Below are 12,997 nucleotides of genomic sequence, written 5' to 3'. Positions count from 1 at the left end.
GAGTGACGAATCACGGCACACAGTTTGGGAATCCGATGGCAGCTTGTGAGAATCGGGAATGTCCGGTGAACGTCATCTGCCAGCGTGTGTAATGCCAACAGTAAAATTCGGAAGTGATGGTCTTATGGTGTGGTCGTATTTTTCATGGAGGGGGCTTGCACTCCTTGTTGTTTTGGGTGGCACTATCGCACAACAGTCCTTCATTGATGCCTTGTGCACCTTCTTGTTTCCCACTGTTTTCGGGGACGGCGACTGCATCTTTCAACACTACGGAGCGCCTGTTCATAATGCCCGGCCTGTGGCGGAGTGGTTGCACGACAATTACATCCCTGTAACGGACTGACCTGCACAGAGTCCTGAATTGAATACTACAGAACACCTTTGGGATGTTTCGGAAAGCCGATTTCGTGCCAGGCATCACCAGCCGTCATCGATACCTCTCCTCAGTGTAGTACTCTGTGAAGAATGGGCTTCCATTCCCCGAGAAAGCTTCCAGCACCTGACTGAACGCATGCCTGCGAGAATGGAAGCTGTCATCAAGGCTAAGGGTCGGCAAACACTACATTGAATTCCAGTATTACCGATGGAAGGCGCCACGAACTTGTAAGTCACTTCTAGCCACGTGTTCCGATACTTTTGATCACATAATGTATATGCTTCTTTCCCCGATTTAGGTGTCCATGTGAATCTGATCACTCCCAAGGAAATGATGAGAACATAATAGTTTGTCACATAAGCTGCAACAATTGAACGAAACAGTTTCACAATCACGCAGTTTTTCTGTGGAGATTTAGAAATTTGTGGCAAGTAATATGGGACCAAACTCCTCAGGTCATCGGTCTCTAAACTTATACACTACTTAATCCAACTTAAAGTAATTTACGCTAAGGACAATACAAACAACCATGCTCGAGGGGTCGCGCTAACCGTGACAAGGAGCCATAGACCGCGCGGCCACCCTCCGTAGCATTTCTCTGTGCTCTGTCAAAACAAATGGTTTTGAAGTTGCGTCCTCTTTTGGAAGTTTTGACTCTTGAATTCCTTTGTTGTAACATAATTCACATCTCTTCAGTTGTTCTGATTTCTGTGAGATGTCTATGTAGTATCTCACCTGCTCTCATCATCAGATTTACTTACGACTTGCCACATGACTTATAATTATATAACCAGTGTGTAGCGTGACAGCTGCCGAGACTACAGAAAGAGAACAAGCGTTCCAATGACCGGACGGACAGTTAGTAAAGTTGTGAAAAAATAAGTAAATAAATAAATGACACGAGGAGATGTAGAACCCGGCTCGGCCACTTCTCAGTGCAACATCGTGGCCAGTTAACCACAATACCATGGCTATTACAGTCTATAAAATGTTGAAGTTGTTCAGTTTGGACCGTCCACTGGTCTATTTTGCTTTTTTTTTTTTTCTCATAGTTCAGTACACCATCTTCCTCTTTTCATGTTCAGTTTTTCACGTGCTATCTGCTGGACCACCTTTACCACTAAATCTCAGGGAGGTGCGATGGGATGGTTCCCTTGTAGGTACGGAGCTGTTGTATAAGCATACCCTGAAATATATACAGTCTGTACCGTAGGCCTTGCCTTTAGTGAGTAATTTAAGCTGCTTCGCTACACCGTTCATCTCCACTTCTCAGTTCGCTGCCCCAACGGCATAGACGCGCGGGTCTTCGGGCATAGCGTCGGCCACCACTGTGCCCGGGGCTTCCCCTAAGTCAGCGGACGGTGAGTACGCAGGGAGCCGCCAGACAGCGCCAGGCGCCGGCATCGTTGTGGTTGGGTTGGGGGGTGGAGGGAGGGGAGGCGAGGTAGCGCAGGGAGCGAGGGAGGCTGCGCCGCGCACTCCCGCCGGCCAGTACTCGCCGGGCGTCCACGCGGTGAGCACGTGTGCGTGCACGTGTCTGCTGCCCGAGTGTCGCGCTGTTGTCGAGTGGCTCCCGCGCGTCGCTACATGTGTGCTGCCCACGTGCCCGCGCCTCTACTGCAGCACCTCCGACAGTGTGACCCTGTGAGCGGTACGTGGTCTCCACCAGCGTTGGCGTTCTCCGCAGCCGATGTGTCTGGTTGAGAATTAAAAGTTGACTCACTTGTTCAGTGCCGCGCAGTCCAATAATTTAAAAACTAACCTTCGAACGGTTGGTACCTGTACACTACGGTTTAATCTACCGTGACAACTAAAAACTTTCGGAACGTTGTCTGTAACAACATTCACCGAAATCAGAAAGGAATATATCAGACGTTTTCAAACTCTAACCCCCTCAGAAATGCGTCGTTCGTAGCTTAACTAAGACCGACTTTCAAATCCAATAACTGTGACCTGCGAAGTACTTTGCCTAATTTTTTTTGATTCGAGTTTGATATCTCGACGACACAGTGAACGAGCTCCTGTTAAATTAATCTTTGTTTACTATGGGAATCTATCCTCGGATTATCTGCAGGTATCAAAAAATTATTTAGGAGAAGCTAGATGGAAACTTCTTTACTGTGACGTCATACAAAGTAAAAGCCACACTGCGTCACGACTTGTATTTTGTTTGATTCCACAGTAAAACCGTTGCCTTGTTCGCTGTTGAAACTAATAACATGATTCGTGGGGTGATAAGAAGATGTAAACCAACAGTAAATAAAGAGTTAGCTTGACAGGAGCTCGCGGCTGTTTTGAAATATGGTTTCATTTCAAATATTTACGAGATGTTGGACAGGAAATGCCCAAAATGTGTGGGCATGGCGAGCCAAGGGGCATTTTATGAAGTAATACATTTAATACCACTGTAAGACTTAGAGTAGAACAAACTCTACAATTTACTGAAGCTTTAAATGAATGGTTTACTTATGTGGTCAAGAACTTGATGTGAAACGCTGGTAGAGTTACGTAACTTAGCAAAATGAAACTCCGTGAGGAAAATTAGGCAGCCTCTGACATCGAGGAGAATGGAGCCTGAACGGTTGCGTTCCTGAGAAACGTAGTGATGCTCGAGCTAGTACGTCCGTGAAGCTGAAATCTTTTAGGTTGTTAGGCCGCGACAAGTGTCTCTCCATATTCCTCCACACGATCGACGTATCGACCCTTGTATTGGAATCTTCTTCACCACCTTCTGTGGTCATGGATAGCTCATATACCGTCGCCTGTGAGTTATTCTATTCAGAAACTTGTTGTGGGAACTCACTCCAGCGTGATATCCAAGTAATTTATCCAAACGACGTATCACTGCTTCACATTTGATTACTGTACGCGTTGCACTGAAATCCATGAGGACGCCCTCTTACTGGAGTGCTATACGACCACTGCTGAATTCCTATCTTCTTGTCTGCTGTTAACGGGTTCATGCAATACGTGTGAATAGATAATGCATTTCAGGATATGCAATCGCAGTAAATATGTTCCAGTTTGATTCGGGGATACAAATACGATTCCATCAACAGGAATATCAGAGTAAAGCAAGCAATTTAGTTTTTTATGCGCCACATCTTCTGTTAGAAGGTAATCTGGATACGTAGAGCTCGAAAAATTTATGTTGTGCAACAATAGTGCGATCTTAAAAGTGATTGCTGCTATTAACTAAGAAAAGAATTCCTACACTCTTCAAATGAAATGACTGCAGATCAACAAGTACGCCTAAAACAGCCAAGAATGGCTATTTTGTCAGCAGTCGAGGTGACTGTAACGTATGTCAAAAATGTGTTCACGTAAACGCAGTGCATAATTGAAGCTAGGGTAAAATACCTTGTACGTCACAGCACCCACTTAACCAGTTACCTTCGCTGCTGTCCACTGACTGCTTACCGTTTGCCGGCCGAAGTGGCCGTGCGGTTAAAGGCGCTGCAGTCTGGAACCGCAAGACCGCTACGGTCGCAGGTTCGAATCCTGCCTCGGGCATGGATGTTTGTGATGTCCTTAGGTTAGTTACGTTTAACTAGTTCTAAGTTCTAGGGGACTAATGACCTCAGCAGTTGAGTCCCATAGTGCTCAGAGCCAGCTTACCGTTTCTTACGTCGTCGGGAACTAGATCAACAGACAGTAACTCCTCTGCTCTGTAGAGGTGATTTCAAAACTACTGAAAGAACTACAATTTCACTTGCAACAGTGTAGAGTTACTTAAGCACGCTGTTAACGACGAAACAGGTACGGAAAATAAGAAGGGAGTGATGATTCTTACGTAACCACCTTAGGCGAGGAACAACATGCCAGATTTCATTTCTTCGTAGGATGATTCATATCGTATCAGTATCATGTTAATTCTTTGTAAAAGCTGTAAATTCAATATTCGTCGTTTTTCATTTGATATAGCAACATCGTCATCGTTGGAGAGCTTATTTGCAACCCCCAGGAGCTGTGCAGCGACTGCAGCAGCGTATTGAGTGTTCAGTTCTGCGATCTAGGTACTCGCTCTGGGCTACAAACCTCTACGGAACCCGCGAGTGTGGACGTGCGACTTAGCTTGCGCGGCCACGCAACAAGTGCGCAAGAACGCCAACGCTTCGCGCGATCCCGACAGCCACAAGTCCGCCATCTGGCAGAGTTTGTCCCGCCAGACGCCGCCGCGTGCGGACCTGTTGAGATCTGGAGAATTCAGCCGCAGGAATGATATCCGGTATGAACGATGCGACCCCTGCGGTGAAGCGCTCAACTTGGCTTAATACGACAAATCGTTGTTTTTTTGCTTAGCGTAAACGGTTGCCAATGTTGCGGACACTCCAGTTCCTAGAAATTTGTTATTTAGTCTACCTGAAACACAGCTTTTTGCCTCCTACACGTAAAATCTCCACGTCCATCTTATCGCTACCTGTTCTAACATATTCAGTCAATGGTTCGCATCTAGAAATATTGTCTGAGAACTGCCAGAATACAAATGAAGGTTAAAAGTATTGTTGGTATCTGTTTATTCGTTTGCAGATCTCGTGTCACTGCTGAATATCAATGTGAATACAAACTTCTGATTAGAATCAAATTTTGACACAGAGGACGTTGTTTTGGATACTCTAAAAAATTTAATTTTTTTGGTGTTCCTTTTCACTTTTCTTCCTCTGATCCTTGTTAATTGAACTAAGTGCACGTTTACTTATTTCCGTAAGAAACCGGAGAAACAATGAAAACTAATACGTGCGGAAAGACCAACTTCAAATTTTGTTTCAAGTATTCTGCGTCAAGCTCTTTATCTAGACAGTAAGAGGTGACTGGAAAAGAATTTAAAAAAACGTTATAAACTGAATAATGTACTCTGTGAATTGTACACCTACATCTACATCTACATAGATACTCCGCAAGTCACAGTACGGCGCTTGGCGGAGGGTACCCTGTAACACTTTTTGTCATTTCCTTTGCCGGCCGCTGTAGCCGAACGGTTCCAGGCGCTTCAGTCTGGAACCGCGCGATCGCTACGGTCGCAGGTTCGAATCCTGCCTCGGGCATAGATGTGTGTGATGTTATTAGGTTGGTTAGGTTTAAGTAGTTCTAAGTTCTAGGGGACTGATGACCTCAGATGTTGAGTCCCACAGTGCTCAGAGCCATTTGAACCATCATTTCCTTTCCTGTTCCACTCGCCAATAGAGCGAGGGAAAAACGCCTCCCTATGAGCCCTAATTTCTGCGCTCTTACCTCCATGGAGCTTACTCGCAGTGTATGTTGGCAGCAGTAGAATCGTTCACCAGTCAGCTTCAAATGCCGGTTCTCTAAATCTTCTCAATATCGTTCCTCGTAAACTACTACATTTCTTAAAATAGTGTATGAAATCAATTATGGATTATATCACTGGGACACTGCCCATTGAAATTCGTCCGAGGTCTTCACATTCTCGTTAAAGGCAGAAGGATTCCGTAGTAATTGATTCCAGCTCTCAGAAAGTCCCTGACGGCGATAAGTAAACATCGATTTCGAACGTTTGTCGATATGCCAAAAACATTAGCGACGTAAACCTTCAAGACCATTGACCTGTATCCAATTTTTTTTGTCATTAAAGTAATGTAAAGATATAGCAGTTTCTTCAAAATATCGGATCTATGTGGGTTTCGTTACAATGACATGTCTGAATCAGTAAGGGAAATGTTAGCCCTTTCCTAAACGTCTGATAAATACAAGTATCAGCCCATCACTGAATCTGACCACGTGTTAATACCCGACAACAGCTTTACTCTCGACAGTGAACATGCCACTACAACAGCAAAAGTGAAATTAAGGAAACTAGCCCAGTGATCGGTTCTTAGACCACGTTTTCCTTGTTAGCTATTTAGCTCTTTCATGTCAGTTACATAAATCTTAAAATTTTTTATACCTGATGAACTTAGGCCGATGATCCCCAACGAAAAGTGCGTATTTTTGTAACAGCACCACTTTCATCGTACTTTTCTTTGATTAAATTGTAAAAGCGCTTGGACTTTATAACGTATACTCGGCCAAACATTTTATGTGGCTAGCCGAGGATTCTGCGCGCACGCCGCGCCCGTGCCTCTGTCCTTCGTACTGGAGGATCTTGCGTGGGGTCAGGATGCCGCCAGGTACCGCAGACGGGGACAAAAAGCCGGCCGGACAAGTTGTCCTGCGCAGGTCCACAGCCTGACGCACGTGGACGACGAGCGGAAAACCAGCGCTAGCCGGCGGTCCGGAATGTTTCCGCATGGACTGAATACTTAAAGATTACTGCCTGTCGCCGCCGCCGTATGCTGAATGAGTTATTTGTAGATGACTGACGCAACATTAGCTCTATCGATGTACACCTAGAATGTTTTGAACATGAAAAGTTACCTGTGTTACTTGAAACACACAGCGAGGATGAATGTTCTTTCATTTTCATTTTGTTGCAAGAATTCCGAATGTAGCAGTATTTTGGGCTAATTTTAAACGGCACTACGGCTTTCGTTGCCTGTAGCCGCATCATCAGATGCATACAAACATTAAAACGTGGTAAACATCATGCCGAAGAATATCTAATTTCAAACCTCCTCAGTTAAAACTTTTGTGTTAGCAGAAGAGCCAACACCGTGTTACGAGTGGAGGCCGAAATGCACGCGTTTTAGCTCACGCAGGCTCGCGTGAGGAGGGAAGAACTATACTGACGTGAGGTCTGGAACATAAGGAATGAGAATTCGGAAAGCGGACATAATTAGTTTGATATTTGACTTTAATACATTAATGATGAACGTCGCTCTTGACGGTACAGAATACATTCTTGAAGATAGTCATTATAGTAACAGAATATGGCGCTTTGCTAGGTCGTAGCAAATGACGTAACTGAAGGCTATGGTAAACTGTCGTCTTTGCAAATGAGAGCGTATGTAGACAGTGGACCATCGCTAGCAAAGTCGGCTGTACAACTGGGGCGAGTGCTATGCAGTCTCTCTAGATTAGACCTGCCGTGTGGCGGCGCTCGGTCTGCAATCACTTACAGTGGCGACACGCGGGTCCAACGTATACTGACGGACCGTGGCCGATTTAAAGGCTACCACCTAGCAAATGTTGTGTCTGGCGGTGACACCACAAAAACCATAATGTGCCCAGGGTGAATAGTCAATGAATAAAAAGTTATTCTGGGACACTTCACGAAGAAAGATTCCAGATACATATGCTCAGATCATAACTCTGCTCCACCACTATAGACGTAAGTCACTTTATACGGAACATGGGATAGCTCAAAAATATCTGAGCAAAGCACTTAAAGCTTTTTCTTCGTAGGAACAGTCCGCAGCTCTAGGTCTAGAGGCTAGCGTTGCTGCTTCTGGGTCACGGGGTCCCAGGTTCGATTCCTGAATATATTGGGGATTTTCTCTGCCCGGGGACTGGGTGTTTCTGTTGTCCTCATCACTTCGTCACCATCATCATCATTCGTCGCACTGGCTAGATTGGATTGTGTAAAAAATGTGACTTTGTACAGGCGCTGATGACCCCGCATCTGAGCGCCCCGCAACCCAAACGTCATAATCTTCCTAGAAACATTTGCATTTCATGACACCTGCTCCCAGAATGAGATTTTCACTCTGCAGCGGAGTGTGCGCTGATATGAAACTTCCTGGCAGATTAAAACTGTGTGCCGGACCGAGACTCGAACTCGGGACGTTTGCCTTTCGCGGGCAAGTGCTCTACCACTGAGCTACCCAAGCACGACTAACGCCCCGTCTTCACAGCAAAGGTCCCGAGTTCGAGTCTCGCTCCGGCATACAGTTTTAATCTGCCAGGAAGTTTCATGAGATCTGCTGGTAATTTCCTCGACGAGCTTCCTCCATCCGTAGAGCTAAATGCATACCGTAAGGTAAATACGATTTCCTGAAAATTTCGGTTACACAATAAATCAGTCACATAGATAATGTTGTGGGGAAAGCAAACAAAATACTGCAATTTATCGACAGAACACATAGGAAATGCAACAGTTCTACTAAAGAGACAGCTTACACTACGCTTGTCTGACCTCTTCTGGAGTATTGTTACGTGGTGTGGGATCCGCATCAGATAGGATTGACGGCGGACATCGAAAAAGTTCAAAGAAGGCAGCTCGATTTTTAAAATCGTGAAATTGAGGAGAGGGCGGTACAGATGTGACACCCGAATTGGGGTGTCAGCCGTTAAAACAAATGCGTTTGGCGTTTCTTACTGCGGAAGGACCTCCTCATGAAGTTGCAGTCACGAGCTTCCTTCTCAGAGTGTGAAAATATTTTGTTGGCACCCACCTACACAGGGAGAAATTATCATCGTAAGAAAATAAGGCAAACTAGAGCTCACACGGAAAGATTTAAGGGTTCGTTTTTCCCGCGCACTGTTTGAGGGTGGAATGGTAGGCGAGCAGTCTGAAACTGGTTCGATGAACAATCTGCCTGTCACTTATTTGTGAATTGCAAAGTAACTATGTAGATGTAGATGTAGATGTTGAAGTCATGAACTGTTATGAATGCTATTAAGGGCGACTTGATTATTTATGCAGAAGGTATGGCTGCTAGTTTCACTTTATCATTTTTGTCACATTAAAACTTTTTTATGATATCCCATTCTATATATATATATAAAACCGTTTCAAGTCATGAAATGGTGTGTAAAAGGTAAAAGTTGGTCGATACGATACGGTTGCTCCTAATATTCAGTGACACATTAAAATATTAAGTACTATAAGGTTGGAAATTAAGATTAACTCAAGACAGGAACGGAACGTATAGGCTGTGGGACTACAAAAGTATTTCTTTAACGGTTCTTTAAGTGAAATATTGTAGGGTGCACAAATATATAAAGGATACTAGGAGATGTGTCATATTGTCGCCAAGTCAGTGTTTCCTACTTTTTTTTTATGTTATCATGCACGTCCGAGTTAAGCGATTCAGCAAGACGCAGTCCGTAAATGTGGTTCTCAACACTCTCACTTTGCATCTATTTATTTAATTAAGCTGATCTGATTAGTGCCCAGAGGCAAGGCCTCTCTTTCGTCGGACCAGGGTTTCGGGGATACAGTACCTTTCTTCCATTAGTGATTTCTAATAATTAGCAATTTTAATATGACTAACAGCATTCAAATAATTTGAGTGTGTGAAGTGGTAATATGAGTCAATAATACTGACTGTGAACTAATACGGTTAAAAGTGGAAGCACTTGTTCTACTCCACCTGCTGCCACTAATTGTGATAACACTAATAGTAACAACAATAATAATAATGTTTAATAATAATAGTAATAGAAATAGTAATAATAATGACAAAAATAAAACAAAAATAGTGGCAGATGTTAAAAGAACTTGTAGGAGTACAACATAGTCGTTTTGTGATGTAGTGAGTTCTGGGGAAATGAAATTTAAGGAGACTGCCCTAGCTAAGAATACTGGGAAAGGAGGAAGATATGGTTGAAAAGAAAAATGTGCAAAGGTAACGAGTGAGTTCGTGGACAGTGGTAATTTTCATTGTTGCTTTAGCAGATATGTCATTTACTGTCTTCCGCGGAAGGTTATTCGAGAGTCAGGTTCCTGCTACAGAGAGAGAGAGAAAGTGACTGAACTATGAATGCGACAGAAAGGATTTTTTTCTGCTTTCTGGATTTACATAAACCAGAAGTACCGCACTTTTGACGACGTATTCTGACGTTTCAGATCTTATCTCCATTTGTGCTTTATATGCTGTGGAGAACAACAGAAAACTGTTTGCATCTGAAGCAACGTTTTGAAACACACTCTGCTGTAGTATACAATACAATACGCCACATGTTAATGCATAATAATTATCATCTGTTGTTGTTGGAGCTACAGCCCGTTTTCCATGAAAGCTATGTGGAGACACATTCATAATGCCATTCTCTTAACGCTTTTGCGTGTCACGGAAGGCAATGTTTTTGTAGGTATTCTTCTTCTCCTTTACCCTTGCCTTCCTCTTAATTTCCCTTAACTTAATCTTCCACTCGTTTCTCTGTTTTACCCGTTATTTATGCGTGATATTGTTTTGGAGAACAGAGGTTATTTTCCTACTTATTTTCCACTCACCTGTGTTCCTTGTTTATTTGCAAATAAGTTTGAAGCCTTTAAAGTCATGTTTACCACACTACACGTTGCTTTTGAACAGCAACAGCTTATACTTCCGGGTGTACACCATTTCAATAACTGTGCCCAATTACCTGACCACGAAGCCATAAATGGCTTCTAAATCGATTGAAAGTAGGCAACAGACACAGTTGAGACAAAAATTTGCACGAAAGAAGCCTTCGTGCTTTACAACAAAAGTTAATTCACAGCTCAGTCTCCAGTATGCAGCGTTATGGAAGCAACAAGATATTATACACCAGGACGAGGCCCATATATTTACTTCTGCTTTCATTCGAACCCCGAGTGATACCTCTGGACACCGTTCTGTGACTCTTCCAGCCCACTTACTAAGTTTTTTTCCCTTTTGCTTCGCTATCAGAAGTTCACAATCTGTTATACATTTTGGTTGTCTAGGTTTTGACTGCCATACAGTAAAATTCTCCATGACTATTTCTAGAAAATTCGTTTCTTTTGGAGATCAAGCGTGATTTAATTACTCGTGCTCTACAAACTAAGATAACATCGCAACGTTTCTTGAAAGACTGTGTCATTCGCTAGGACTGTCTTGGAGCATTCCTATTTTCACTCGCTGGCAACATCAGTATTCTGTTTCTGATACCAGTTTCAATGTAGGGCGCTACGAATGCGTTCACCCACCACATTATCTTTATGACACATTTATGTGCTAACTACATTTTTCTTCGTGAAACATTCAGGTAGCTCTTTAGAAACAAATATCTGGCTCTTTCCAAAGGCCAGTGTTATTTTGCCGTGATACCTAGAACATTCGTTTAAAGGATCGTCTTGCTGCTTGTTAAAACTGAATTCTTCTGTTGGTTTCTAATTACGTAGAACTTCGTTAGGTACAGTACCAGGAACGGTAACAGTCTCTATATATCCAATTTTTTATTAGAGTCATGAAAAAATTACTATTTTATTCGATACAATTTTTCCTGAGATTGAGATCAGTTTTTGAATTGTTTTTCTCTTTATATTTTTCTCTCTGTCTAGAAAAGAAACCTACAACGAAGCCCATTGTATGGCTAGAGGCAATGATTTAGACAAGAGATCTAACTGCGATACTGGAGCCAACAGTAGATCTAGAATGAAATCATGATACCAGTGCCAAACAATCTTACATTTGGTTTTCGTTTGTACCTATCACACACGAAATGTTTTCAGTTTATCACACTTCATAACACAAATAAGACTGGAAGGATGTGAAAAAATGCTCTTAATCATCTACATCACATTATATCACAATCAGGAGACCTACTTTCCAGACAATGAAGGTGTATTACTCTATACTTCTCAATCACAGTACTGAAAAGAAAACATTACTATGAAGCAAAATTTAAAATGTGAAGTCTATTGTGAGAAGAGAACGATTGTTTGGCACTAGCTATACCATTAAATCAGTTTGAACAAAGCATATTATATGTGTTATATAAAATTAGTGATTTATTCATCCGGCCGGAGTGGCCGAGCGGCTCTAGGTGCTACAGTCTCGGTCGCAAGTTCCAATCCTGCCTCGGGCATGGATGTGTGTGTTGTCCTTAGGTTAGTTAGGTTTAAGTAGTTCTAAGTTCTAGGGGTCTGATGACCTCAGAAGTTAAGTCACATAGTGCTCAGAGCCATTTGAACCATTTTTTTTTTTTTTTTTGACTTCTTCATGTTGTGGTCTTCAATCCCAAGATTAGTTAGAGGCAACTTGCCGCTATAGTCTACTCTGTACAGGAGTCTTGTTCTCTGCGTAACTACTGCAGCGTACATCCATATGAAACCGCTATCGGTAGCATAAGCACTAATGAGCCATTGATAGAAATGGTAAAGAAAATTAAGAAAGTTATGCCTCATTACAGTGACAATTTATTAAGAGAACGTAGGTGAATGCCACACTGTTCTTGCCAATGCAAACTGCAAGCTGTTATTAATTATTTACTTTATTATTTTTATCATCAATCTTCCGGTTGATTTTATGTGGTATAATTTATTAATGCAACATAATCTAATATCTGTCTTACCCTACGCATATTGCCATGCCTCATATTACTTGAATTAAAGTTATTCCCTCTCGTCTCAATTGGTGGTCTACGATCGTATTTCTCCTTCTAGTTAGCGTTTCCATATATTTCTTCCCCCTCTGATTGTGCGGAGGATCAGATTTTTTTATACAATTAGCTGACTAAACTTTTAGTATTCTTCTGCAGCACCAACCCCTAAATGCTTCGAGTCTCTAACTCTCCTATTTTCTCCCAGTCGATGACTCCTTCCCATAGAATGTCGTGCGCCTTAATTTTTTCTCAGTTTTTGGTTAAGTTTGTTTATTTCATTTCTGATGGGCCTTAATCCTTAACATTCTTTTATTTCCTCCCACTCCGTATATTGTGCTTAATTTTTCGTTCCACTCAACAGGTCTTCTAAATTTTTGTCACTTTAATTGAGGACAACAATGTCATCAGCAAATCTGATGAATTATATGAATTCACTGGGAATTTTAAACACGC

General features: G+C 42.5%; 1 protein-coding gene across 1 annotated transcript in view; it reads left to right on the top strand.

Annotated features, from left to right (window-relative positions):
• The first annotated feature begins 1,886 nt into the window (after window positions 1-1,886).
• LOC126260788 (epithelial discoidin domain-containing receptor 1-like) overlaps window positions 1,887-12,997 on the top strand; it is a 63,742-nt gene continuing 52,631 nt past the window's right edge. The window contains exon 1 of the mRNA XM_049958124.1: window positions 1,887-2,027. The gene's annotated coding sequence lies outside the window, so the exon portion shown is untranslated. The remainder of the gene's footprint in view (window positions 2,028-12,997) is intronic.

Source organism: Schistocerca nitens, chromosome 5 (assembly GCF_023898315.1).
Source record: "Schistocerca nitens isolate TAMUIC-IGC-003100 chromosome 5, iqSchNite1.1, whole genome shotgun sequence".
Lineage (NCBI taxonomy): Eukaryota > Metazoa > Arthropoda > Insecta > Orthoptera > Acrididae > Schistocerca > Schistocerca nitens.
This window is presented reverse-complemented; position numbering and strand designations above follow the sequence as displayed.